Raw genomic sequence first — 27,159 nt, forward strand, 5'->3', positions numbered from 1 at the left:
GGCTCTTTTTGTAGATCTGGTCTGTACATTTACTCCACTGAAGCTTACTGTCCAAAAAGACACCCAGATATTTATATTCCTCTACAATTTCTATATTCTGGCCTCTGATAGATGTTGCAGAGGTAGGTGTTGTACGCTTCCTGAAGTCTATGCACATCTCTTTGGTCTTGTTAGTATTGAGGACCAAGTGTGATTCCTCACACCACTCTACAAAGTCATCTAGGACCGGGCCATGATGTTCCTCGTCATCATGCAACAGGCTGATCAAGGCAGTGTCATCAGCGAACTTAACGAGGTGTCTGTCAGTATGGGAACTAGTACAACTATTAGTGTACAAGATGTACAGAAGTGGGGACAAAACACATCCCTGAGGAGAGCCTGTGTTGGTATTGCGTATATCCGACACATGGGGACCTATTTTGACAAAAGCAACATAGGCTACAGGTAAGAGTAATAACATGTCTTTAAGCATCACAATTCTCCTCAAATAAAAAAATACTATAGGCTCCTTTAAATTGTCAAATGTGGAAGGCACACTCTCAATAAGCAAGATATAGCCCATGCAATTCAGTACTCATCTCGAAAACAAAAGCAATTTAGGTCAAAAGAGTCCATACTAACAAAGGAAATTGTCACGCCCTGGCTCTGGGGACTATGTTATGTTGAGCCAGGGTGTGTAAGTCTATGTTTTGTATATCTATGTTGGCCTGAGTGACTCCCAATCAGAGGCAACGATTGTCAGCTGGTTGTCTCTGATTGGGAGCCATATTTAACTATCGGTCTTTTCACTTTGTGTTGTGGTTTTTTGTTCCTTTTGGTTTGTGTGTATCGAAGGACTTCACGTTTCGTTCGTTGTTTTGATCGGGTGATCTGTTTAATAAATAATATGTACGCATTCAACGCTGCGCATTGGTCCTCCTCCTTAAGCGAACGTGACAGAAGAAACCACCAAGACAGGACCAAGCAGCGTGAAGAGGAGAGAGGAAGGACCTTGGATCAGGGGAGTAGGAGTTTCGGCTGGGCCACGCTAAGTGAAGAGGAGAGAGGCTGGTCTATGAAGCAATGGATCGAGAGTCTGGCGAGAGCTAGGGAGGCCTGGTCCACGGGGAGGAGAGAACCCCAGAAAATTTTTAGGGGGGGGCTCACGACGTGGACGACGGGGCAGCAGGAGGCCGCGATGGAGCGGTCCAGCGGGTGTGAAGAGGAGGCCGCCAGGTTAAGGGGGCCCCTGGTCACAGAGGAGAGGGAAAGTGTGGAGGCACGGCGAGAGGTACTGGGGTGTATTACCAGTCCGGTCCGGCCCGTTCCTGATCCCTGCATAGGGCCAGTGGCGTGTGTCCCCAGTACGGTTCGGACTATTCCTGCCTCTCGCACCGAGCCTGTGGTGCGCGTCGTCAGCCCTGTCCGGCCCGTTCCTGCTCTCCGTACCAAGTCGGTGGTGCGCGTCGCCAGCCCGGTCCGGCCCATTCCTGCTCTCCGCACCAAGTCTGTGGTGCGCGTCGCCAGCCCAGTCCGGCCCATCCAAGCTTCCCGCACCAAGCCAGTGGTGTGCGTCGTCAGTCCGGCACGGCCCGTGCCTGCTCTCCGCACCAAGTCTATGGTGCGTTTCGTCAGCCCTGTCCGGCCCGTTCCTGCTCTCCGCACCAAGTCTGTGGTGCGCGTCGCCAGCCCAGTCCGGCCCATCCAAGCTCCCCGCACCAGGTCAGTGGTGCGCGTCGTCAGCCCGGTCCGGCTCATTCCTGCTCCCCGCACCAAGTCAGGGGTGCGCCGTCAGCCCGGTCCGGCCCGTTCCTCCTCCACGCATCAAGCCAGGGGTGTGCGTCGTCAGTCCAGCACAACCCGTGCCTGGGTCGTGTCCGGAGCCGGATCCGCCGCCGAGGCGGAGTGCCCACCCGGTCCCTCCCCTGTTGTGGTTGTTTGCGCGGCCGGAGTCCGCGCCTTTGGGGGGTACTGTCACGCCCTGGCTCTGGGGACTATGTTATGTTGAGCCAGGGTGTGTAAGTCTATGTTTTGTATATCTATGTTGGCCTGAGTGACTCCCAATCAGAGGCAACGAGTGTCAGCTGGTTGTCTCTGATTGGGAGCCATATTTAACTATCGGTCTTTTCACTTTGTGTTGTGGTTTCTTGTTCCTTTTGGTTTGTGTGTATCGAAGGACTTCACGTTTCGTTCGTTGTTTTGATCGGGTGATCTGTTTAATAAATAATATGTACGCATTCAACGCTGCGCATTGGTCCTCCTCCTTAAGCGAACGTGACAGAAATAGAAGGTCTAACAGAACAGATAGATAGCAATAAAAACTGTAACATAGAGGCTCTGAATAAATTAGAGGAAAAACAAAAATAAATGGAGAAACTTATTCAAGAAAGATCAAGTGTAATATATTATAAAAATAAAGCAAACTGGATGGAATATGGGGAAAAATGCACCAAAATCTTTTTTACATTTACGTCATTTAGCAGACGCTCTTATCCAGAGCGACTTACAAATTGGTGCATTCACCTTATAGCCAGTGGGATAACCACTTTACAATGTGTTTTTTTTATTATTATTTTTTTTTTGGGGGGGTTGGGGTAAGGGGGGGGTAGAAGGATTACTTTATCCTATCCCAGGTATTCCTTAAAGAGGTGGGGTTTCAAATGTCTCCGGAAGGTGGTGAGTGACTCCGCTGTCCTGGCGTCGTGAGGGAGCTTGTTCCACCATTGGGGTGCCAGAGCAGCCAACAGTTTTGACTGGGCTGAGCGGGAACTATGCTTCCGCAGAGGTAGGGGAGCCAGCAGGTCAGAGGTGGATGAACGCAATGCCCTCGTTTGGGTGTAGGGACTGATCAGAGCCTGAAGGTACGGAGGTGCCGTTCCCCTCACAGCTCCGTAGGCAAGCACCATGGTCTTGCAGCAGATGCGAGCTTCAACTGGAAGCCAGTGGAGTGTGCGGAGGAGCGGGGTGACGTGAGAGAACTTGGGAAGGTTGAACACCAGACGGGCTGCGGCATTCTGGATGAGTTGTAGGGGTTTAATGGCACAGGCAGGGAGCCCAGCCAACAGCGAGTTGCAGTAATCCAGACGGGAGATGACAAGTGCCTGGATTAGGACCTGTGCCGCTTCCTGTGTAAGGCAGGGTCGTACTCTCCGAACGTTGTAGAGCATGAACCTACAGGATCGGGTCACCGCCTTGATGTTAGCGGAGAATGACAGGGTGTTGTCCAGGGTCACGCCAAGGCTCTTCGCACTCTGGGAGGAGGACACAACGGAGTTGTCATCCGTGATGGCGAGATCATGGAACAGGCAGTCCTTCCCCGGGAGGAAGAGCAGCTCCGTCTTGCCAAGGTTCAGCTTGAGGTGGTGATCCGTCATCCATACTGATATGTCTGCCAGACATGCAGAGATGCGATTCGCCACCTGGTTATCAGAAGGGGGAAAGGAGAAGATTAGTTGTGTGTCGTCTGCGTAGCAATGATAGGAGAGGCCATGTGAGAATATGACAGAGCCAAGTGACTTGGTGTATAGCGAGAATAGGAGAGGGCCTAGAACTGAGCCCTGGGGGACACCAGTGGTGAGAGCGCGTGGTGCGGAGACATGAGGTCAAGCATATTGCCTGCCTTGTGAGTAGGGGGGGACGGTGAGAGGATGAGGTCAAAAGAGGAGAGGAGTGGAAAGAAGGAGGCAGAGAGAAATGAGTCAAATGTAGACGTAGGGAGGTTGAAATCCCCCAGAACTGTGAGGGGTGAGCCATCCTCAGGAAAGGAACTTATCAAGGTGTCAAGCTCATTGATGAACTCTCCAAGGGAACCTGGAGGGCGATAGATGACAAGGATATTAAGCTTAAATGGGCTAGTGACTGTGACAGCATGGAATTCAAATGAGGAGATAGACAGATGGGTCAGGGGAAAAATTGAGAATGCCCACTTGGGAGAGATGAGGATTCCTGTGCCACCACCCCGCTGACCAGATGCTCTCGGGTATGCGAGAACACATGGTCAGACGAGTAGAGAGCAGTAGGAGTAGCAGTGTTTTCAGTGGTAATCCATGTTTCCGTCAGCGCCAAGAAGTCGAGGGACTGGAGGGTAGCATAGGCTGAGATGAACTCTGCCTTGTTGGCAGCAGAACGGCAGTTCCAGAGGCTGCCTGAGACCTGGAACTCCACGTGGTTGGTGCGTGCAGGGACCACCAGGTTAGAGAGGCAGCAGCCACGCGGTGTGAGGCGTTTGTATAGCCTGTGCGGAGAGGAGAGAACAGGGATAGGCAGAGGCATAGTTGACAGGCTGCAGCAAATGGCTACAATAATGCAGAGGAGATCGGAATGAAATGAACTAAACATCTGGGAAAGGAGAGAGCGGGGCCTCCCCTCACCACAACTCCCAAATATAACTCTCCCAACTTCCACCTCAGAAACTATAATTGTTGTAAACTACAGCGGTTCAATGTTTTCTAGGAATAGACTAACTTAGTTTATTCAGCTAGCTAACTAGGTACAGTATTATTCTGTGAAAATCGTCCGGGCACCTAGTCATAAGACGCCACAGCCAGCTAGCATGCCGGACTCCAACAACACGGTTTAGCGCCAATACTCGGCCACAACAAACCACCAGTGTGTCAACACGCAAGCAGATCGTTCGTGTCCGTGTCTAACGTTGTGGGTTAGTCCCGACAGCTTGAGCGAGTCCGTTGTCAACTTATTCAGCCAGTTAGTTAGCTAGAATAGTTAGCAAACTAGCTAGCCATTGCTTTCAGACAAAGAAGAAACCCCTCCTTTCATGGCACAAACACACAGAGAGAGCCAAACTAACGTTAACTAGTCACCCATGTCCCGAATTCCTTGAACGACTCGGGCTACCAATATGTAAAAAACAAAACACAAATGTAGGTTATGACTTACCCCTAGCAGCTACTGTTAGCTAGCCAAGTGCAAAGCTAGCCACTGAATTGACTCAGCCAGTTCGCGTCTGTTCGCTAGGTCATTCCAGCTATTGTTTACTAGTAGCTATCCAGGTAGCAACAAGCTAGCTAAATTTCAAGCACAGTAGCCACTTGCTACCTAACGTTAACGGTTCAGACAATGAGGTTAGAAAACAGCTGAATGGTAGGCAATTATTGTATGTAATTATTGTAGGCAGCCAGCTGGCGTAATTACAGGCACGAAACAACTATACCGTTGCTAATAGCTACTCGCCAGCTAGTCCAGGTGGTGGGTTAGCTAGCTAGCTTCGTGCTACATTTTACATTACATTTTAGTCATTTAGCAGACGCTCTTAACCAGAGCGACTTACAGTTAGTGAATACATATTTTTTTTATACTGGCCCCCCGTGGGAATCGAACCCACAACCCTGGCGTTGCAAACGCCATGCTCTATCAACTGAGCTACATCCCTGCTGGCCATTCCCTCCCCTACCCTGGACGACGCTGGGCCAATTGTGCGCCGCCCATGAGTCTCCCGGTCGCGGCCTGCGGCGACAGAGCCTGGATTCGAACCAGGATCTCTAGTGGCACAGTTAGCACTGCGATGCAGTGCCTTAGACCACTGCGCCACTCAGGAGTTGCTACACCGGGCTTAGACGAATACAATACTAACCTACAATAATTACATACAACAACCCACGATAACTACCTACAATACCTAACTACAATCTAAATACATAGTTTAAGCCTTACTCGACAAAGCCCAAGCTATGTATAAAGCCAAGCTTACCCGATGCCAAACGATTTTTAATCTTCAACATAGAAATGCTAACAAAAATAATTTACTGAAACTGGTTAGAAATGACGATCACCCATGATTCACCAAATTATATTTTGAAGGAGGAAGCAAAGCATATGTTTTAGTTTCAGTCCCCTCCAACTCCTCTAACTGAAGCTAATTGTAGGGATTTGTTTTCTATTGTTAATGTAAAATTAACAGTCATACAGAAAGACTCATGTGAAGGTGAAATGATAGAGGAGGAACTTCTGGATGCAATTAAAGACTTTAAGTCAGGGAAAACTCCAGGGTTGGATGGCATAACAGTCGAGGTATACCAAACCTTTTTTGATATACTCAGACGACCGTTATTAGCATGTTTTAACCACTCCTAAGTAAAAGGTAGATTATCAGACACTCAAGAAGAAGGTCTGATTTCATTATTACTGAAATAGGATACAAGTGGGAAAAATAAAGATCCAGTCCATTTAAAAAAATGGAGGCCCCTTACACTTCAGTGATGCAAAGATTCTAGCAAAATGTCTAGCGCATAGAATTAAAAAGGTATTGTCGGATATTATTCATTCTAATCAGACAGGTTTTTTACATGGACGATACATTGGAGATAATATAAGGCAAGTACTTGAAACAATAGAACACTATGACAAATCTGGGAAACCAGGCCTGCTATTCATAGCAGACTTTGAAAAGGCATTTGATAATATACGACTGGAGTTTATATATAAATGCCTGGAGCATTTCAATTTTGGAGAATCTCTTATAAAATGGGTTAAAATCTTGTATAGTAACCCTAGGTGTGAAATAGTAAACAATGGCTATTTCTCCAAAAGTTTTAAACTATCAAGAGGAGTAAAACAAGGTTGCCCACTATCGGCATATCTATTTATTATGGCCATCGAAATGTTAGCTATTAAAATCAGATCCAACAATAATATCAAGGGATTAGAAATCCAGGGCTTAAAAACAGAGGTGTCATTGTATGCTGATGATTCATGCTTTCTTTTAAATCCACAACTTGAATCCCTCCACAGCCTCATAGAGGATCTAGATACATTTTCTAACCTCTCTGGATTACAACCAAATTGTGATAAATGTACTATATTACGTGCTGGATCACTAAAATGTAAAATTTTTACATGACCATCAGACCAATAAAATGGTCTGATGGTGATGTGGATATACTCGGAATACATATCCCAAATGAAATAAATGATCTCACTCCAATAAATGTTAATAGAAAGTTAGCAAAAATAGATAAGATCTTGCTACCATGGAATTTGTGGAAAAATTACCCTGATTAACTCTTTAGTATTATCCCAGTTTACCTATTTGCTTATGGTCTTGCCTACGCCTAGCGAACAGTTTTTTAAATTATATGAGAAAAAAATATTCCATTTTATTTGGAACAGCAAGCCAGACAAAATTGAACAGGCCTATTTATATAATGAATATGAATTCGGAGGACAGAAATTATTAAATATTAAAGCATTAGACCTATCACTAAAAGCTTCAGTCATATAAAAGTTATACTTAAATCCGAACTGGTTCTCTAGCAAATTCGTAAGATTGTCTCACCCTATGTTCAAGAATGGCCATTTTCCTTTTATTCAGATTACGACCTCTCACTTTCAGTTATTTGAAAAGGAAATAATCTCCCAAATATCACTCTTTCTAAAACAAGCCATAGAAAGTTGGTTGCAATTTCAATGTAATCCTCCAGAAAGGACAGAACAAATAATGCAATAAATATTGTGGTTAAACTCAAATATACTAATTGATAAAAAGCCAGTATTTTTTTAATAATAAAAAAGAAAAGGTATAATCTTCGTAAATGATATCATAGGTAGGACTGGTGGAGTTATGTCGCACATGCAGCTAACAAAAACATATGGAAATGGCTGCTCTACCCATAATTGCAACCAAATAATTGCAGCATTACTGCAAAAATGGAAGAGGAAAGTGGAAGTGGGAAAAAGTAAGTAAGTTGTCTGTCGGCCCTGCATTAAAGAACATAATTGGTTAAAGAAAATTGTGATAAATAAAAAAGTATACCAGTTTCATTTAAGGACCAAAGGATTGACAGCCATCCCATATAGATTGCAAAATAGTTGGGAGGAGATTTCTGACGTACCGATTCCATGGCATAGTGTTTATGCACTGATCCGCAAAATGACGCTGGATTCAAAATTTAGATGTTTTCAATTTAAATTATTATACAAAATTCTTGCTACCAATAGAATGTTATTTATATGGGGGATACAATCTTTCCAGCTCTACAGATTTTGCTGCGAAGATACAGAATCATTAGATCATTTGTTTAGGTACTGTCCATTTGTGTCTTGTTTTTGGTCACAGGTCCAGGAATGGCTGAAGGATTGCAATATTTACCTGGAGCTAACCCTGCAGATAGCACTACTGGGTGATCTGAAAAGTCATAGTCAATCGATCAATAATATAATAATACTTTTAGCAATCATGTTTATTTTCAATTTACAATCTGTAGAAACAATGAGAATAGAAGGGTTCAGAACTTTTGTGAAACATCACAGTACAGTTGAAAAATATATGGCAAATAGAAATCTAATATGGATGGTGTTAAGAGATAGATGGGATGTGTTGAATGGTGCTGAAGGATGGGACTAATAACAACTAACAAAAACAACTAATAACAGCAAGATAACTAATGTAGGGCATACTGTGTCCATAATAAGGATATAGGTTATAGGTTGAGAGCTTTTGTGAAAGAGCACAGTTGGAGCGATATGGCATATAGAAGCAAACCTGATGGACATCATGAAAATGATCGGAGAGGTTGAGGGTAGAGGAAGTTCAGGAGTAAAAACAAACAAAATTGAATTAAAGTAAAATTGACTGTGTCCATAAAATGTATATAGTATGTATAAGCTGGAAGTAGAGGCCTAAGCGTTGTTGTTCACCAGTTTACTCCAATCAGGGAAGGGGAAATAAATATTTTTTTAGGATATGTATATATATGTATGTATTTATATGTATGTATGTGTATATGTATTTATATGTATGTATGTGTATATGTATGTGTATGTATTTATATGTATGTATATGTGTGTGTGTGTATATATATATATATATATATATATACACATTGGGGAGAACAAGTATTTGATACACTGCCGATTTTGCAGGTTTTCCTACTTACAAAGCATGTAGATGTCTGTAATTTTTATCATAGGTACACTTCAACTGTAAGAGACGGAATCTAAAACAAAAATCCAGAAAATCACATTGTATGATTTTTAAGTAATTAATTTGCATTTTATTGCATGACATAAGTATTTGATACATCAGAAAAGCAGAACTTAATATTTGGTACAGAAACCTTTGTTTGCAATTACAGAGATCATACGTTTCCTGTAGGTCTTGACCAGGTTTGCACACACTGCAGCAGGGATTTTGGCCCACTCCTCCATACAGACCTTCTCCAGATCCTTCAGGTTTCGGGGCTGTCGCTGGGCAATACGGACTTTCAGCTCCCTCCAAAGATTTTCTATTGGGTTCAGGTCTGGAGACTGGCTAGGCCACTCCAGGACCTTGAGATGCTTCTTACGGAGCCACTCCTTAGTTGCCCTGGCTGTGTGTTTCGGGTCATTGTCATGCTGGAAGACCCAGCCACGACCCATCTTCAATGCTCTTACTGAGGGAAGGAGGTTGTTGGCCAAGATCTCGCGATACATGGCCCCATCCATCCTCCCCTCAATACGGTGCAGTCGTCATGTCCCCTTTGCAGAAAAGCATCCCCAAAGAATGATGTTTCCACCTCCATGCTTCATGGTTGGGATGGTGTTCTTGGGGTTGTACTCATCCTTCTTCTTCCTCCAAACACGGCGAGTGGAGTTTAGACCAAAAAGCTCTATTTTTGTTTCATCAGACCACATGACCTTCTCCCATTCCTCCTCTGGATCATCCAGATGGTCATTGGCAAACTTCAGACGGGCCTGGAAATGCGCTGGCTTGAGCAGGGGGACCTTGCGTGCACTGCAGGATTTTAATCCATGACGGCGTAGTGTGTTACTAATGGTTTTCTTTGAGACTGTGGTCCCAGCTCTCTTCAGGTCATTGACCAGGTCCTGCCGTGTAGTTCTGGGCTGATCCCTCACCTTCCTCATGATCATTGATGCCCCACGAGGTGAGATCTTGCATGGAGCCCCAGACCGAGGGTGATTGACCGTCATCTTGAACTTCTTCCATTTTCTAATAATTGCGGCAACAGTTGTTGCCTTCTCACCAAGCTGCTTGCCTATTGTCCCAGCCTTGTGCAGGTCTACAATTGTATCCCTGATGTCCTTACACAGCTCTCTGGTCTTGGCCATTGTGGAGAGGTTGGAGTCTGTTTGATTGAGTGTGTGGACAGGTGTCTTTTATACAGGTAACGAGTTCAAACAGGTGCAGTTAATACAGGTAATGATTGGAGAACAGGAGGGCTTCTTAAAGAAAAACTAACAGGTCTGTGAGAGCCGGAATTCTTACTGGTTGGTAGGTGATCAAATACTTATGTCATGCAATAAAATGCAAATGAATTACTTAAAAATCATACAATGTGATTTTCTGGATTTTTGAATCCAGAAAGTTCTTTGTTTCTGGCCATTTTGAGCCTGTAATCGAACCCACAATTGCTGATGCTCCAGATACTCAACTAGTCTCAAGAATGCCAAATGTATTGCTTCTTTAATCAGCACAACAGTTTTCAGCTGTGCTAACATAATTGCAAAAGGGTTTTCTAATGATCAATTAGCCTTTTTAAAATGATAAACTTGGATTAGCAAACACAACGTGCCATTTGAACACAGGACTGATGGTTGCTGATAATGGGCCTCTGTATGCCTATGTAGATATTCCATAATAAATCAGAAATGTCCAGCTACAATAGCCATTTACAACATTAACAATGTCTACACAGTATTTCTGATAAATTTGATGTTATTTTAATGGACAAAAAAATTGATTTTCTTAAGAAAACAAGGACATTTCTAAGTGACCCCAAACTTATGTATGGTAGTGTATATATTTGCGAGGAAAAAAAACATGGGGGATTGGAAGTGATGCAGACAATTACATTGATGGAAGTTACAATCTATCTGCAATATTAAAGCTGATCTACCCCCCGCCCCCTTAAAAATTAAAATAAATTATAATTATAATAATAATAATAGTGAAGACATCAAAACTGTAACGATCCCGGCAGTCTGAGTCGGGTCCTGTCTGTGGACTAGTTGTTATGTTCGTGATCTCCAGTTTCCCGAGGGTTCTGGAACGCTCCGGGGAGCTCTCTTGATTTCCGCACCTGCATCCCATCAGCAATCTGCACACCTGGTCCTGATCATCACCCTTCTTAGGCTCTGGCCTAACATCCATTCCCTGCCGGATCGTTAGCCATGAACAGTAGGTTTACCAGAGTATCAGTCTTAGAGCCTAGCGTTAGTTTTGTTGTTTTTGCACCTTGTTGGTTTGTTGCTTACTTACCCCCGTTTTGTTCCATCTGCAGTCACCCGTCCGGAACCTTCATCCAACCTCTGCCTGGTGGTCGGCGGCTGCCGACCAGGATGGGATCAACCACTGCACCCCCAACAACTAATCAACGCCGCCCGCTCTGTTCCCTGGATTATTCAGCATCACTCTTGAACTTGTAAATAAACACTCACCTTCGTTTCAACTTACCTTGTCCTGGTCTGCTTCGGGTTCTGGCTTAGCAACTCGTGACAGAACGATCCGGCCAGTAATGAACCCAGCGGACCTGGACTCTGTTCGCCATGCCATTACCCAGCAGGAGAAGATGTTGGGCCATCATAGCACGGTACTACAGGAGATCGCGTTGTCAGTTCGGAACCTTTCTACCGGTCTGACGGAGGTCCAGAACCAACGCAAGTGTCCGGTGGAAGATCCACTACCGGTTTCACCCATCTCGCCTGCCGCTTCTGAAGCTGTGTCCTTCCGTGAGCCCAAGGTTCCGACGCCGGATAAATATGAGGGGGAGCTGGGAAGATGCCGTTCCTTCCTTATGCAGTGTGGATTAGTGTTCGATCTACAGCCCTACTCTTATGCCACAGACAAGGCTAGGATAGCCTTTATGATTGAGTTGCTGCGTGGTCGAGCGCTGAGTGGGCTTCAGCCGTTTGGGAACGACAGGATCCCTGCATGGCTTCATACCAGGGGTTCACGGCCGAGATGAGGAAGCTCTTCGACCATTCCGTCCGAGGGAGGGACGCAGCTAGGCGCCTGTTTTCGCTTCGCCAAGGAACTCGCAGCGTGGCCGACTTCGTGATCGAGTTCAAGACGTTGGCTGTGGAGAGTGGGTGGAATGAGGAGGCTCTGCAAGCGGCCTTTTACCAGGGGTCTGTCGGAGCAGCTCAAGGATGAGTTGATCTCCTACCCGGAGCCTAGTGACCTGGACAGCTTGGTAGCCTTGTCTATTCGGGTGGATAATCGAGTCCGAGAGCGAAGGAGGGAGAAGCAATGGGTTCCGTCCAACCGATCAGCTTCTCAGGTTCCAGTTGGGTCGTCAAACTGCGCGGCTCGCTAAAGTTGGGAGGACTTTTAGCGAGCCAGTTTCGACCTCTCAATACCTCTGTCAGACCCCGTTTCCCGGCTACCCTTATGAACAGGAATCAGAGCTTAGCGATTAACGCTTTTATCGATTCAGGTGCCGATGGAAGCTTTCTAGATGCCGAGTTGGTGGAACAGCTGGGGGCTTTCCAAGGAGCAATTGCCGGAAGCCATTGAAGCTACCACTCTGGACGGCAGTAGTCTGGCACGTATCACGATGAGGACTGAACCGGTTAAGATGCGGTTGTCGGGGAATCATTCTGAGATGATTTCATTCTTCATTCTGCCGTCTTCCCATGTTCCTCTGGTCCTTGGATACCCCTGGCTGAAGGAACACAATCCCACGTTCGATTGGGTGACGGGCAAGGTAACGAGTTGGAGCCTTGATTGTCATGCTAACTGTCTCAAGACTGCCTGCCCCATTCGGTTCCCAGTCAGGTGATTGAGGCTAAACCCCCAGATTTGTCCCTGGTTCCCGAGACATATCACGATTTGGGGGAAGTTTTCAGTAAGCAGAAGGCTCTGTCACTCCCTCCCCACCGACCATATGATTGTGCCATCAACCTGTTCCCTGGAGCTGTCTACCCCAAGGGAAGGTTATACAGTATCTCCCGACCTGAACGTGAGGCTTTGGAGACCTACATCAAGGAGTCCCTAGCTGCTGGTCTCGTTCGTCCTCGTCATCACCCCTGGGGGCAGGATTCTTCTTTGTGGGTAAGAAGGATGGCTCTCTTCGACCGTGTATTGATTATCGGGGGTTGAATGACATCACGGTCAAGAACAAGTATCCCCTGCCCTTGATGAGTTCTGCCTTCGACTCCTTACAGGGTGCTACGGTGTTCACCAAGCTAGACCTACGCAATGCGTATCACATGGTCCGGATCAGAGAGGGGGACGAGTGGTTGACGGGTTTCAATACACCGATGGGTCACTTCGAGTATCAGGTGATGCCGTTTGGACTGACCAATGCTCCAGCGGTATTCCAGAGTATGGTGAACGACGTCCTGAGAGATATGATCGGTCTCTTTGTGTTTGTTTACCTGGATGACATTCTGATCTTCTCGAAGGAACCTTCCGACCACGTCCAGCATGTCCGGCAGGTTCTGCAGCGATTGTTGGAGAATCGCCTGTTCGTGAAGGCCGAGAAGTGCGAGTTTCACGCCCACACGACATCCTTTCTCGGGTACATCATCTCCAGGGGAGAGATTAGGATGGACCAGGAGAAGGTTAGAGCGGTTCTGGAATGGGCCCAGCCCGGTACGAGATTGCAGCTCCAGAGATTTTTGGGGTTTGCGAATTTCTACCGCAGATTCATCCGGGATTACAGCCGTGTGGCCGCTCCGTTAACTGCCTTGACTTCCGGTATCAGGACCTTCAAGTGGAATCCGGAGGCGGATCGAAGCGTTTCTGGATTTGAAGAGGCGATTCACCAACGCACCGATTCTCTCTCAACCGGACACGGCCCGTCAGTTCGTCGTTGAAGTGGGACGCGTCTGATGTGGGAGTTGGCGCCATCCTGTCGCAGCGATGCTCCACGGACAGTAAACTCCATCCCTGCGCCTACTACTCTCGTCGCCTTTCGCCTGCGGAGAGGAATTACGATGTGGGTAACCGGGAGCTTCTCGCGGTGAAACTTGCCTTGGAGGAGTGGCGCCACTGGTTGGAGGGGGCGGAGCAACCGTTTATTGTCTGGACTGACCACAAGAATCTTGCTTACGTGCAATCGGCTAAACGTCTCAACTCCCGTCAGGCCAGGTGGGCGTTGTTTTTCGGACGATTCAAGTTTTCCCCTGACGTTCCGACCTGGATCTAAGAACGGCAAGGCGGACGCCTTGTCCCGGATGTTCTCCAAGACGGAGGAGAGTGGGTCCAAGACCGAGACAATTCTCCCCCGGAACTGCGTCGTGGGAGCAGTTATGTGGAAGATTGAGGAGGAGGTGCTGGCGGCCCTTCGGACTCAGCCCGGTCCCGGTAACGGTCCACCCGGTCGGTTGTTTGTGCCTGAGTCGGTTCGTCCTGCTGTCCTCAAATGGTCCCACGCCAGCAAGATGGCTTGTCACCCTGGCGTGGCTCGGACAATGGCGTTTCTTCGCAGACGTTTTTGGTGGCCTGCCATGGCCGAGGATACTCGGGGGTTATGTTGCTGCCTGTCCAGTGTGTGCGCAGAATAAGAGTACCAATCGGCCCAGCTCTGGACTACTTCACCCCCTTCCTATTCCCCGGCGACCATGGTCGCATCTGGCCCTGGACTTTGTCACTGGGTTGCCCGCTTCTGAGGGGAACACGGTCGTTCTGACTATCGTGGACAGATTCAGCAAGTTCGCCCACTTTGTGCCTATTGCCAAGCTTCCCTCTGCCTCGGAGACGTCCGAGATCCTGGTTAGGGGAGGTTTTCAGGGTCCACGGGTTGCCCAGTGATATCGTTCCGACCGTGGCCCTCAGTTTACCTCTGCTGTCTGGAAGTCCTTCTGTTTGGCCATTGGAGCTACAGTCAGTCTCACATCTGGTTTTCACCCCCAATCTAATGGTCAGGCGGAGAGAGCCAACCAGAAGATGGAATCCACGCTACGCTGCCTGGCCTCTTCCAACCCCACCTCCTGGGTCTCTCAGTTGCCTTGGGTTGAGTATGCCCACAATACTCTCCCTACATCTGCCACTGGGATGTCTCCCTTCCAGTGCCTGTATGGCTACCAACCTCCCTTGTTCCCTTCTCAGGAGAAGGAGCTCTCAGTGCCTTCTGTTCAGGTCCATATTCGTCGTTGCCACCGGACCTGGCATCGGGCCAGAAAAGCACTCCTTAGAGTTTCGGACCGGTATCAGCTCCAGGCGAATCGTCGCCGGATCCCCGCTCCCACCTACACCATCGGAGATAGGGTCTGGTTGGCCACACGGGATCTTCCTTTACGGACTGAGTCTAGGAAGTTGTTACCGAAGTTCATTGGTCCGTTTGTGGTGGAGAAGGTGATCAATCCGGTGGCAGTTCGACTCAAACTCCCGAGGACGCTCAGAGTCCATCCCACCTTTCATGTCTCCTGCCTCAAGCCTGTTTTCCTCAGTCCTCTGTTGCCTCCTCCGCCTCCTCCTCCTCCTCCTCGGATGATCGGAGGTGGTCCTGCCTACACGGTGCGTCGCATCATGGATTCCAGACGGCGGGGCCGGGGTTTCCAGTATCTCGTGGACTGGGAGGGGTATGGTCCTGAAGAGAGGAGTTGGATTCCGCGGCGACAGGTCCTAGATGCTGACCTCATCAGTGACTTCTACCGCCTCCATCCTGGCGCTCCGGGAGTCCGCCCGGTGGCGTTCAGTCGGAGGGGGGGTACTGTAACGATCCCGGCAGTCTGAGTCGGGTCCTGTCTGTGGACTAGTTGTTATGTTCGTGATCTCCAGTTTCCCGAGGGTTCTGGAACGCTCCGGGGAGCTCTCTTGATTTCCGCACCTGCATCCCATCAGCAATCTGCACACCTGGTCCTGATCATCACCCTTCTTAGGCTCTGGCCTAACATCCATTCCCTGCCGGATCGTTAGCCATGAACAGTAGGTTTACCAGAGTATCAGTCTTAGAGCCTAGCGTTAGTTTTGTTGTTTTTGCACCTTGTTGGTTTGTTGCTTACTTACCCCCGTTTTGTTCCATCTGCAGTCACCCGTCCGGAACCTTCATCCAACCTCTGCCTGGTGGTCGGCGGCTGCCGACCCAGGATGGGATCAACCACTGCACCCCCAACAACTAATCAACGCCGCCCGCTCTGTTCCCTGGATTATTCAGCATCACTCTTGAACTTGTAAATAAACACTCACCTTCGTTTCAACTTACCTTGTCCTGGTCTGCTTCTGGGTTCTGGCTTAGCAACTCGTGACAAAAACACATATGGAATCATGTAGTAACCATAAAAGTGTTAAACAAATAAAAATATATTTTATATTTGAAATTCTTCAAATAGCCACCCTTTGCCTTGATGACAACTTTGCACACTCTTGGTATTCTCTCAACCAGCTTCATGAGTTAGTCACCTGGAATGCATTTCAATTAATAGGTGTGCCTTGTTAAAAGTTAATTTGTGGAATTTCTTTCCTTCTTAATCAATCAATTTTTCAATCAATTTTATTTTATATAGCCCTTCTTACATCAGCTAATATCTCGAAGTGCTGTACAGAAACCCAGCCTAAAACCCCAAACAGCTAGTAATGCAGGTGTAGAAGCACGGTGGCTAGGAAAAACTCCCTAGAAAGGCGAAAACCTAGGAAGAAACCTAGAGAGGAACCAGGATATGAGGGGTGGCCAGTCCTCTTCTGGCTGTGCCGGGTGAAGATTATAACAGAACCATGCCAAGATGTTCAAAAATGTTCATAAGTGACAAGCATGGTCAAATAATAATCAGGAATAAATCTTAATGCATTTGAGCCAATCAGTTGTGCTGCTCTGACAAGGTGGGGGGGTGTATACAGAAGGAAGCCCTATTTGGTAAAAGACCAAGTCCACATTATGGCAAGAACAGCTCAAATAAGTAAAGAGAAATGACAGTCCATCATTACTTTAAGACGTCAGTCAATACGGAACATTTCAAGAACTATGAAATTTTCTTCAAGTGCAGTCGCAAAAACCATCAAGCGCTATGATGAAACTGGCTCTCATGAAGATCACCACAGGAAAGGAAAACCCAGAGTTACCTCTGCTGCAGAGGATAAGTTCATTAGAGTTACCAGCCTCAGAAATTGCAGCCCAAATAAATGCTTCACAGAGTTCAAGTAACAGACACATCTTAACATCAACTGTTCAGAGGAGACTGTGTGAATCAGGCCATGGTCGAATTGCTGCAAAGAAACCACTATTAAAGGACACCAATAAGAAGAAGAGACTTGCTTGGGCCAAGAAACACGAGCAATGGACATTAGACCAGTGGAAATGTGTCTTGAGTCCAAATTGGAGATTTTTGGTTTCAACAGCCGTGTCTTTGTGAGACGTGGTGTGGGTGAACGGATGATCTCCGCATGTGTATTTCCCACCATAAAGCATGAAGGAGGAGGTGTTATGGTTTGGGGGTGCTTTGCTGGTGACACTGTCTGTGATTTATTTAGAATTCAAGGCACACTTAACTAGCATGGCTACCACAGCATTCTGCAGCAATACGCCATCCCATCTGGTTTGGGCTTAGTGGGACTATCATTTGTTTTTCAACAGGACAATGACCCAACACACTTCCAGGTTGTGTAATGGCTATTTGACCAATAAGGAGAGTGATGGAGTGCTGCATCAGATGACCTCCAGAATCCCCCGACCTCAACCCAATTGAGATGGTTTGGGATGAGTCGGACCGCAGAGTGAAGGAAAAGCAGCCAACAAGTGCTCAGCATATGTGGGAACTCCTTCAAGACTGTTAGAAAAGCATTCCAGGTGAAGCTGGTTGAGAGAATAGCAAGAGTGTGCAAAGCTGTCATCAAAATAAAGGGTGGCTATTTAAAGAATAGCTTTGTTTTATAATTTGTTTAATACTTTTTTGGTTACTACATGATTCCATATGTGTTATTTCATAGTTTTGATGTCTTCACTACTATTCTAATATTATTCAGTGGCTTGCAAAGTATTCACCCCCTTGCCTTACAACCTGGAATTAAAATGGATTTTTGGGAGAAGTGTATCATTTGATTTACACAACATGCCTACCACTTTGAAGATGCAAAATAGTATTTTTTGTGAAACAAACAAGAAATAAGACAAAAAAACTGAAAACTTGAGCGTGCATAACTATTCACCCCCCCAAAGTCAATACTTGTAGAGCCGCCTTTTGCAGCAATTACAGCTGCAAGTCTCTTGGGGTATGTCTCCATAAGCTTGGCACATCTAGCCACTGGGATTTTTGCCCATTCTTCAAGGCAGAACTGCTCCAGCTCCTTCAAGTTGGATGGGTTCCTGTCAGGCTGACGTGTATGCGGTAACGAAGTCAAGCGCAGGACACCGAGCTACTGGCAGACGTACTTTACTGAACACACTATAGAAAGTATAAAACCAAAATACCTCCTAACAGGGAGGAACAATACTAGCACACAACAGCTTGCCGACCTCACAAAAAACAATCACACACAATAAACTATGAGAGACAGGGGTATTTAAAGGGAATACAATGCAATATAATAGGAAACAGGTGTAAACAATAAAGACCAAACAAGACAAACACCGAAACATAGATCGGTAGCAGCTAGTACTCCGGGGACGACGAACGCCGAAGCCTGCCCGAGCAAGGAGGAGGAGCAGTCTCGGCTAAATCCGTGACAGTACCCCCCCCCCCTTGACGCGCGGCTCCAGCCGTGCGCCGACCCCGGCCTCGGGGACAGCCAGGAGGACGCGGAGCAGGGCGAGTCGGATGACTCCGGTGGAAATCCCTCAACATGGAGGGATCTAGGACGTCCCTCCTAGGGACCCAGCACCGTTCCTCCGGACCGTACCCCTCCCACTCCACGAGATACTGCAGGCCCCCCATCCGACGCCTCGAATCCAAGATGGAACGGACTGAGTACGCCGGAGCCCCCTCGATGTCCAGTGGGGGTGGAGGAACCTCTTGTACCTCACTCTCCTGGAGTGGACCAGCTACTACCGGCCTGAGGAGAGACACATGGAACGAGGGGTTAATGCGGTAATTAATGGGCAGTTGTAACCTATAACATACCTCGTTCAATCTCCTCAGGACTTTAAATGGCCCCACAAACCGCCGACCCAGCTTCCGGCAGGGCAGGCGAAGGGGCAGGTTTCGGGTCGAGAGCCAGACCCGATCTCCCGGTGCATACACCGGAGCCTCACTGCGGTGACGATCGGCACTCGCCTTTTGCTGCCTGACAGCCCGTTGCAGATGGACATGCGCAGCGTTCCAGGTTTCTTCTGAGCGCCGAAACCACTCGTCCACCGCAGGGCCTTCGATCTGGCTCTGATGCCAAGGTGCCAGGACCGGCTGATAACCTAGCACACACTGAAAAGGCGTAAGGTTAGTGGAGGAGTGGCGGAGTGAGTTTTGGGCTATTTCTGCCCAGGGGATATATCCCGACCACTCCCCCTGCCGGTCCTGGCAATAGGACCTCAGAAACCTACCCACATCTTGGTTCACTCTCTCAACCTGCCCATTACACTCGGGGTGAAAACCTGAGGTAAGGCTAATCGAGACCCCCAGACGTTCCATAAACGCCCTCCAGACTCTAGAGGTGAACTGGGGACCCCGATCAGACACTATATCCTCAGGTACCCCGTAGTGCCGGAAGACGTGTGTAAACAGGGTGTCAGCAGTTTGTAGGGCTGTAGGGAGACCTGGCATAGGAATGAGACGGCAGGCCTTCGAAAACCGATCCACAATGACCAAGATCGTCGTGTTCCCCTAGGAGGGGGGAAGGTCCGTGACAAAAATCCACCGATAGGTGAGAGCACGGCCGTTGTGGAACGGGTAGGGGTTGTAACTTCCCTCTGGGCAGGTGTCTAGGCGCCTTACACTGGGCGCACACCGAGCAGGAGGAAACATAAACCCTCACGTTCTTAGCTAAAGTGGGCCACCAGTACTTCCCACTAAGGCAGTGCACTGTCCGACCAATACCAGGATGACCAGAGGAGGGTGACATGTGAGCCCAATATATAAATCGATCACGAACCTCGAGCGGCACGTACTTCCGACCCTCTGGACACTGTGGGGGAGTAGGATCGGTACGTAACGCCCGCTCGATGTCCGCATCAACCTCCCACACCACCGGTGCCACCAGACAAGATTCCGGAAGTATGGGAGTGGGCTCAATGGACCTCTCCTCTGTATCATATAGTCGGGACAGGGCGTCTGCCTTAGCGTTCTGTGACCCTGGTCTATAGGTGAGCTTAAATACAAATCGGGTAAAAAACATAGCCCACCTTGCCTGGTGAGGGTTTAGCCTCCTCGCCGCCCGGATGTACGATGGTCCGTCAAAATGAGAAAAGGGTGTTTAGCCCCCTCAAGCCAATGCCTCCACACCTTCAGGGCTTGATCCACAGCTAACAGCTCCCTGTCCCCCACATCATAATTGCGCTCCGCCGGACTGAGCTTCTTAGAAAATAAAGCACAGGGGCAGAGTTTTGGTGGCGTACCCGAGTGCTGAGACAGTACAGCACCGATCCCAGCCTCGGACGCATCCACTTCAACTTGGAACGCCAAAGAGGGATCCGGATGTGCCAGCACCGGAGCCGAGGTAAACAGGTCCTTCAGATGTCTAAAAGCCCTGTCCGCCTCAGCCGACCACTGCAGACGCACCGGACCCCCCTTTAGCAGGGAGGTAATGGGAGCTGCTACCTGTCCAAAGCCCCGGATAAACCTCCAGTAGTAATTGGCAAAACCAAGGAACAGCTGCACTTCCTTCACCGTGGTGGGAGTCTGCCAATTACGCACGGCAGAAACGCGGTCAATCTCCATCTCCACCCCTGACGCGGACAATTGGTGTCCCAGGAAGGAGATGGACTCCTGGAAGAACAGACATTTCTCCGCCTTCACATACAGGTCATGCTCCAACAGTCTACCAAGCACCCATCGAACCAGGGACACATGCTCGGCTCGCGTAGCGGAGTATATTAGAATGTCATCAATATACACCACTACACCCTGTCCATGCAAGTCCCGGAAAATCTCGTTCACAAACGATTGGAAGACTGAAGGAGCATTCATTAAACCGTATGGCATGACGAGGTACTCATAGTGACCCGAGGTGGTACTGAATGCTGTCTTCCACTCATCTCCTTCCCTAATGCGCACCAGGTTGTACGCGCTCCTGAGATCCAATTTTGTGAAGAATCGCGCCCCGTGTAATGACTCCGTCATACTAGCAATCAGAGGGAGAGGATAGCTGTATTTGATTGTGATCTGATCGAGACCACGGTAATCAATACACGGGCGTAAACCCCCATCCTTCTTCTTCACAAAAAAGAAACTTGATGATGCAGGGGAAGTGGATAGCCGTATGTATCCCTGTCTCAGATATTCGGTGACATATGTCTCCATAGCCGCCGTCTCCTCCTGAGACAGAGGATACACATGACTACAAGGAAGCGCAGCGCCTACTTGGAGGTCTATCGCACAATCCCCCTGTCGATGAGGTGGTAATTGAGTCGCCTTCTTTTTACAGAAGGCGAGTGCCAAATCGGCATATTCAGGTGGAATGTGCATGGTGGGAACTTGGTTCGTACTTTCCACCATCGTTGCCCCTACGGAAACACCTACACACCGCCCGAAACACTGATCAGACCATCCCTTGAGAGCCCTCTGTTGCCATGAAATGTTGGGGTCATGAGATGTTAACCAGGGAAGCCCCAACACCACGGGAATCGCAGGAGAATCAATCAAATACAAACGAATTATCTCCTCATGACCCTCCTGCGTTTTCATCCTGAGAGGCGCTGTGACTTCCCTAATCAATCCTGACCCCAAAGGGCGGCTATCTAGGGCATGGATGGGGAAGGGCACATCAACTGGTACAATAGGAATCCCTAACTTATAGGTAAACTGGCGATCGCTAAAATTCCCAGCTGCGCCTGAATCTACTAGTGCCTTATGCTGAAAATGAGGAGAAACCTCGGGAAACACCACTTTAATACACATATGCGCAACAGAGAGCTCTGGGTGAGTTGGGTGCCTACTCACCTGGAATGACTCATCAGTGCGCTGCCTACTGCCTCGATTCCTAGGAGACCCTCCCCAGCACCGACCAGCAGTGTGTCCTCTGCGGCCACAGTTGGTGCAGGGGACGGCCTCTCTCCTGGTCTCTCTCCTGGTCTCCCTAGCTCCAGCACCTCCGAGCTCCATAGGGGTCGGCTCGTAAGTGCTGGGGGATGGAATGGACGGCCCTGAATCCAGACGTCCGCGAGTAGCCAACAGGGTATCCAGGCGAATTGACATGTCCACCAGTTGATCGAAGCTGAGGTTGGTGTCCCTGCAGGCCAATTCCCGACGCACGTCTTCCCTCAGGCTACATCTGTAGTGGTCGATGAGGGCCCTCTCATTCCATCCCGCGTTGGCAGCCAGTGTCCGAAAGTCCAGTGCGAACTCCTGTGCGCTCCTCCTCCCCTGTCTGAGGTGGAATAGACGCTCACCTGCCGCTTTACCGTCTGGTGGATGATTGAATACTGCCCTGAAGCAGCGGGTGAACTCCGCATAGTTGACAGTAGCGGCGTCTATTCCCCCCCACTCGGCGTTGGCCCACTCCAGCGCCTTGACGGACAGACAGGAGATGAGGGCGGGCACGCTCTCGTATCCCGAGGGCACCGGGTGGATGGTTGCCAGGTAGAGTTCAACCTGGAGCAGGAAACCCTGACACCCGGCAGCTGTGCCATCATAAGCCCTCGGGAGCGAGAGCCGAATCCCACTGGACCCCGGAGGTGAAGCGATGGGCATCGCCGATGGTGGTGGTATCGTCAGAGGAGGTGTAGGCAGACCCCTCTTTCCCATCGCTCCATAGTGCTCACCACCCGTTCCATGGCGGTGCCGAGAGCCTGGATCATGGCCGCTTGTTGTTCGACGCATTCCTCCATTGATCCAGCTGGCACCGCCGCTCCTGCTGACTCCATGTGTGGTGTGTGATTCTGTCAGGCTGACGTGTATGCGGTAACGAAGTCAAGCGCAGGACACCGAGCTACTGGCAGACGTACTTTACTGAACACAGTATAGAAAGTACAAAACCAAAATACCTCCTAACAGGGAGGAACAATACTAGCACACAACAGCTTGCCGACCTCACGAAAAACAATCACACACAATAAACTATGAGAGACAGGGGTATTTAAAGGGAATACAATGCAACATAATAGGAAACAGGTGTAAACAATAAAGACCAAACAAGACAAAAACCGAAACATAGATCAGTAGCAGCTAGTACTCCGGGGACGACGAACGCCGAAGCCTGCCCGAGCAAGGAGGAGGAGCTCCTCGGCTGAATCCGTGACAGTTCCGCTGGTGTACAGCAATCTTTAAGTCATACCACAGATTCTCAATTGGATTGAGGTCTGGGCTTTGACTAGGCCATTCCAAGACATTTAAATGTTTCCCCTTAAACCACTTGAGTGTTGCTTTAGCAGTATGGTTAGGGTCATTGTCCTGCTGGAAGGTGAACCTCCGTCCCAGTCTCAAATCTCTGGGAGACTGAAACAGGTTTCCCTCAAGAATTTCCCTGTATTTAGCGCCATCCATCATTCCTTCAATTCTGACCAGTTTCCCAGTCCCTGCCGATGAAAAACATCCCGACAGCATGATACTGCCACCACCATGCTTCACTGTGGGGATGGTGTTCTCGGGGTGATGAGAGGTGTTGGGTTTGCGCCAGACATAGTGTTTTCCTTGATGGCCAAAAAGCTCGATTTTAGTCTCATCTGACCAGAGTACCTTCTTCCATATGTTTGGGGAGTATCCCACATGCCTTTTGGCGAACACCAAACGCGTGTGTACGGCTTAAAGTGGTCCTATGGACAGGTACTCCAATCTCCACTGTGGAGCTTTGCAGCTCCTTCAGGGTTATCTTTGGTCTCTTTGTGCCTCTCTGATTAATGCCATCCTTGCCTGGTCCATGAGTTTTGGTGGGCGGCCCTCTCTTGGCAGGTTGGTTGTGGTGCCATATTCTTTCCATTTGTTAATAATGGATTTAATGGTGCTCCGTGGGATGTTCAAAGTTTTGAATATGTTTTTATAACCCAACCCTGATCTGTACTTCTCCACAACTTTGTCCCTGACCTGTTTGGAGAGGTCCTTGGTCTTCATGGTGCCGCTTGCTTGGTGGTGCCCCTTGCTTAGTGGTGTTGCAGACTCTGGGGCCATTTAGAACAGGTGTATATATACTGAGATCATGTGACACTTAGATTGCACACAGGTGGACTTTATTTTAACTAATTATGTCACTTCTGAAGGTAATTGGTTGCACCAGATCTTATTTAGGGGCTTCATAGCAAAGGGGGTGAATACATATGCATGCACCACTTTTGCGTTATTTATTTTTTAGAATCTTTTGAAACAAGTTATTTTTTTCATTTCACTTCACCAATTTGGACTATTTTGTGTATGTCCGTTACATGAAATCCAAAAAAAAATCAATTTAAATTACAGTTTGTAATGCAAGAAAATAGGAAAAACGGCAAGGGGGATGAATACTTTTGCAAGGCACTGTACACCTTTTAAAGTGTAATTAATAACTTCACCATGCTCAAAGGAATATTCAATGTCTGCTTTAAAAAAAAAATCTCCCTGGTCTTTGTGGTAGAATCTGTGTTTGAAATTCACTGTTCGACTAAGGGACCTTACAGATAATTGTATGTGTGGGGTACAGCGATGAGGTCATTCAAAAATCATGTTAAACACTATTATTGCACACAGAGTGAGTCCATGTGTCACGCCCTGGCTCTGGGGACTCTTAAATGTTGAGCCAGGGTGTGGAGTTTCTATGTTATATTTTCTATGTTGATGTGCTAGATCGTTTAGATCTATGTTGGCCAGGGTGGTTCCCAATCAGAAGCAGCTGTATCTCGTTGTCTCTGATTGGGGACCATACTTAGGCAGCCTGTTTGGCACTAGTCGGGGTGGGATCCTGTTCCGTTAAGGTTTGTTTTGTGTAACCTAGGACTTCACGTATCGTTTGTTTGTTGTTTTTTGTCGTGTTAAATACTTAATAAAATGTACGCTTATCACGCTGCGCCTTGGTCCGTCTCATCAGTAAACGACCGTGACAGAAGATCCCACCAAAAGAGGACCAAGCAGCGTGTCCAGGAACAGACAGCCTGGACCTGGGAGGAGATCCTGGACGGGAAGGGATCCTGGACTTGGGAGGAGATTCAGGCCGGAATGGATCGCCGTCCTTGGGAGGAGACTGTGGAGGCACGCTATAGAGAGGAGCAGCGGCAACGCAGAGGGTACCGGCCGAGGAGGAAGCCCGAGAGACAGCCCCAAGAATTTTTTTTGGGGGGGGCTAAAAGGGTGGTTGGCAGCGCCTAGGGTTAGAGCAGAGCCAACTCCCCGTACTCAGGCTAGGAAGCGTGTGACTGGGCAGGCTCCGTGTTATGCGGAGCCACGTACTGTGCCGCGAGTGTTCCGGCACAGTCCTGTACGTCCTGTGCTAGCATCACGCACGTGTCGTGCAAAGATGGGCATTCAGCCAGGACGGGGTGTGCCGGCTCAACGCTCGTGGTCTCCAGTACGCCTCCTCGGTCCCGTATATCCTGCGCCAGTGCCACGTGCTGTAGCGCCAGTACGAGTGCACAGCCCCGTACGTCCTGTGCTGATGCCTCCACGTATTGTGTGGAAGTAGGCATTCAGCCAGGACGGGTTGTGTCAGCTCTTCGCTCCAGACCTCCAGTCCGCCTCCACAGTCCGGCCCGGCCCGTTCCGGCACCCCGCACCAAGCCAGTGGTGCGTGTTCCCAGTCCAGCCCGGCCTGTTCCTGCTCCCCGCACCAAGCCAGTTGTGCGTGTTCCCAGTCCAGCCCGGCCTGTTCCTGTCCCTCGCACCAAGCTAGTGGTGCGCGTCGCCAGCCCGGTCCAGCCTGTTCCTGCCCCTTGCACCAAGCCAGTGTTGCGCGTCGCCAGCCCGGTCCGGCCTGTTCCTGCTCCCCGTACCAAGCCAGTGGTGCGTGTTCCCAGTCAAGCCCGGCCTGTTCCTGTCCCTCGCACCAAGCCAGTGGTGCGCGTTGCCAGCCCGGTCCGGCCTGTTCCTGTCCCTCGCGCCAAGCCAGTGGTGCGCGTCGCCAGCCCGGTCCAGCCTGTTCCTGCTCCCCGCACCAAGCCAGTGGTGCGCGTCGTCAGCCCGGTCCGGCCCGTTCCTGCTCCCCGCACCAAGCCAGTGGTGCGCGTCGTCAGCCCGGTCCGGCCCGTTCCTGCTCCCCGCACCAAGCCAGTGGTGCGCGTCGTCAGCCCGGTCCGGCCCGCTCCTGCTCCCCGCACCAAGCCAGTGGTGCGTGTGTCCAGTCCGGCACGGCCCGTGCCTGTTCCACCGGTGCCTGGTCCGGCACCGGTCAGCTGCTCCACTCCGGAGCCAGAGCAATCCGCTCCACCGGGGTCCGGTCCAACTCCTGTCAGCGGATCCACTCCGGAGCCAGAGCAATCCGCTCCACCGGTGCCCAGTCCAGCTCCGGCCAGCGGCTCCAGTCCGGAGCCTGTACAGATCGATCCACCGTCGTCGGGTCCAGCTCCAGTCAGCGGTGCCAGACCAGACCAGGGGCGCAAAGGGGAGGTGGAGAGAAAGTGGTGGTCACGCCCGGAGCCGGATCCACCTCCGAGGCGGAATGCCCACCCGGCCCCTACCCTGTTGTGTTTGTGTGGCGCGTTCGCAGTCCGCGCCTTTGGGGGGGGGGTACTGTCACGCCCTGGCTCTGGGGACTCTTAAATGTTGAGCCAGGGTGTGGAGTTTCTATGTTATATTTTCTATGTTGATGTGCTAGATCGTTTAGATCTATGTTGGCCAGGGTGGTTCCCAATCAGAGGCAGCTGTATCTCGTTGTCTCTGATTGGGGACCATACTTAGGCAGCCTGTTTGGCACTAGTCGGTGTGGGATCTTGTTCCGTTAAGGTTTGTTTTGTGTAACCTAGGACTTCACGTATCGTTTGTTTGTTGTTTTTTGTCGTGAGTTAAGTACTGAATAAAATGTACGCTTATCACGCTGCGCCTTGGTCCGTATCTTCCATAAACGATCGTGACACCATGCAACATATTATGTGACTTGTTAAGCACATTTCTATTCCTGAACTTATTTACGCTTGCCACAACATTTTAGCTTTTCATTTTTAATTAATTTGTAAACATTTCTAACATAATTCCACTTTGACATTATGGGGTATTGTGTGTAGGCGAGTGACAAAACAATCTCTATTTAATTTATTTTAAATTCAGGCTGTAACGTAACAAAGTGTGAAAAAAGTCAAGGGGTGT

The sequence above is a fragment of the Coregonus clupeaformis genome, chromosome 17 (genome assembly GCF_020615455.1).
Source record: "Coregonus clupeaformis isolate EN_2021a chromosome 17, ASM2061545v1, whole genome shotgun sequence".
Lineage (NCBI taxonomy): Eukaryota > Metazoa > Chordata > Actinopteri > Salmoniformes > Salmonidae > Coregonus > Coregonus clupeaformis.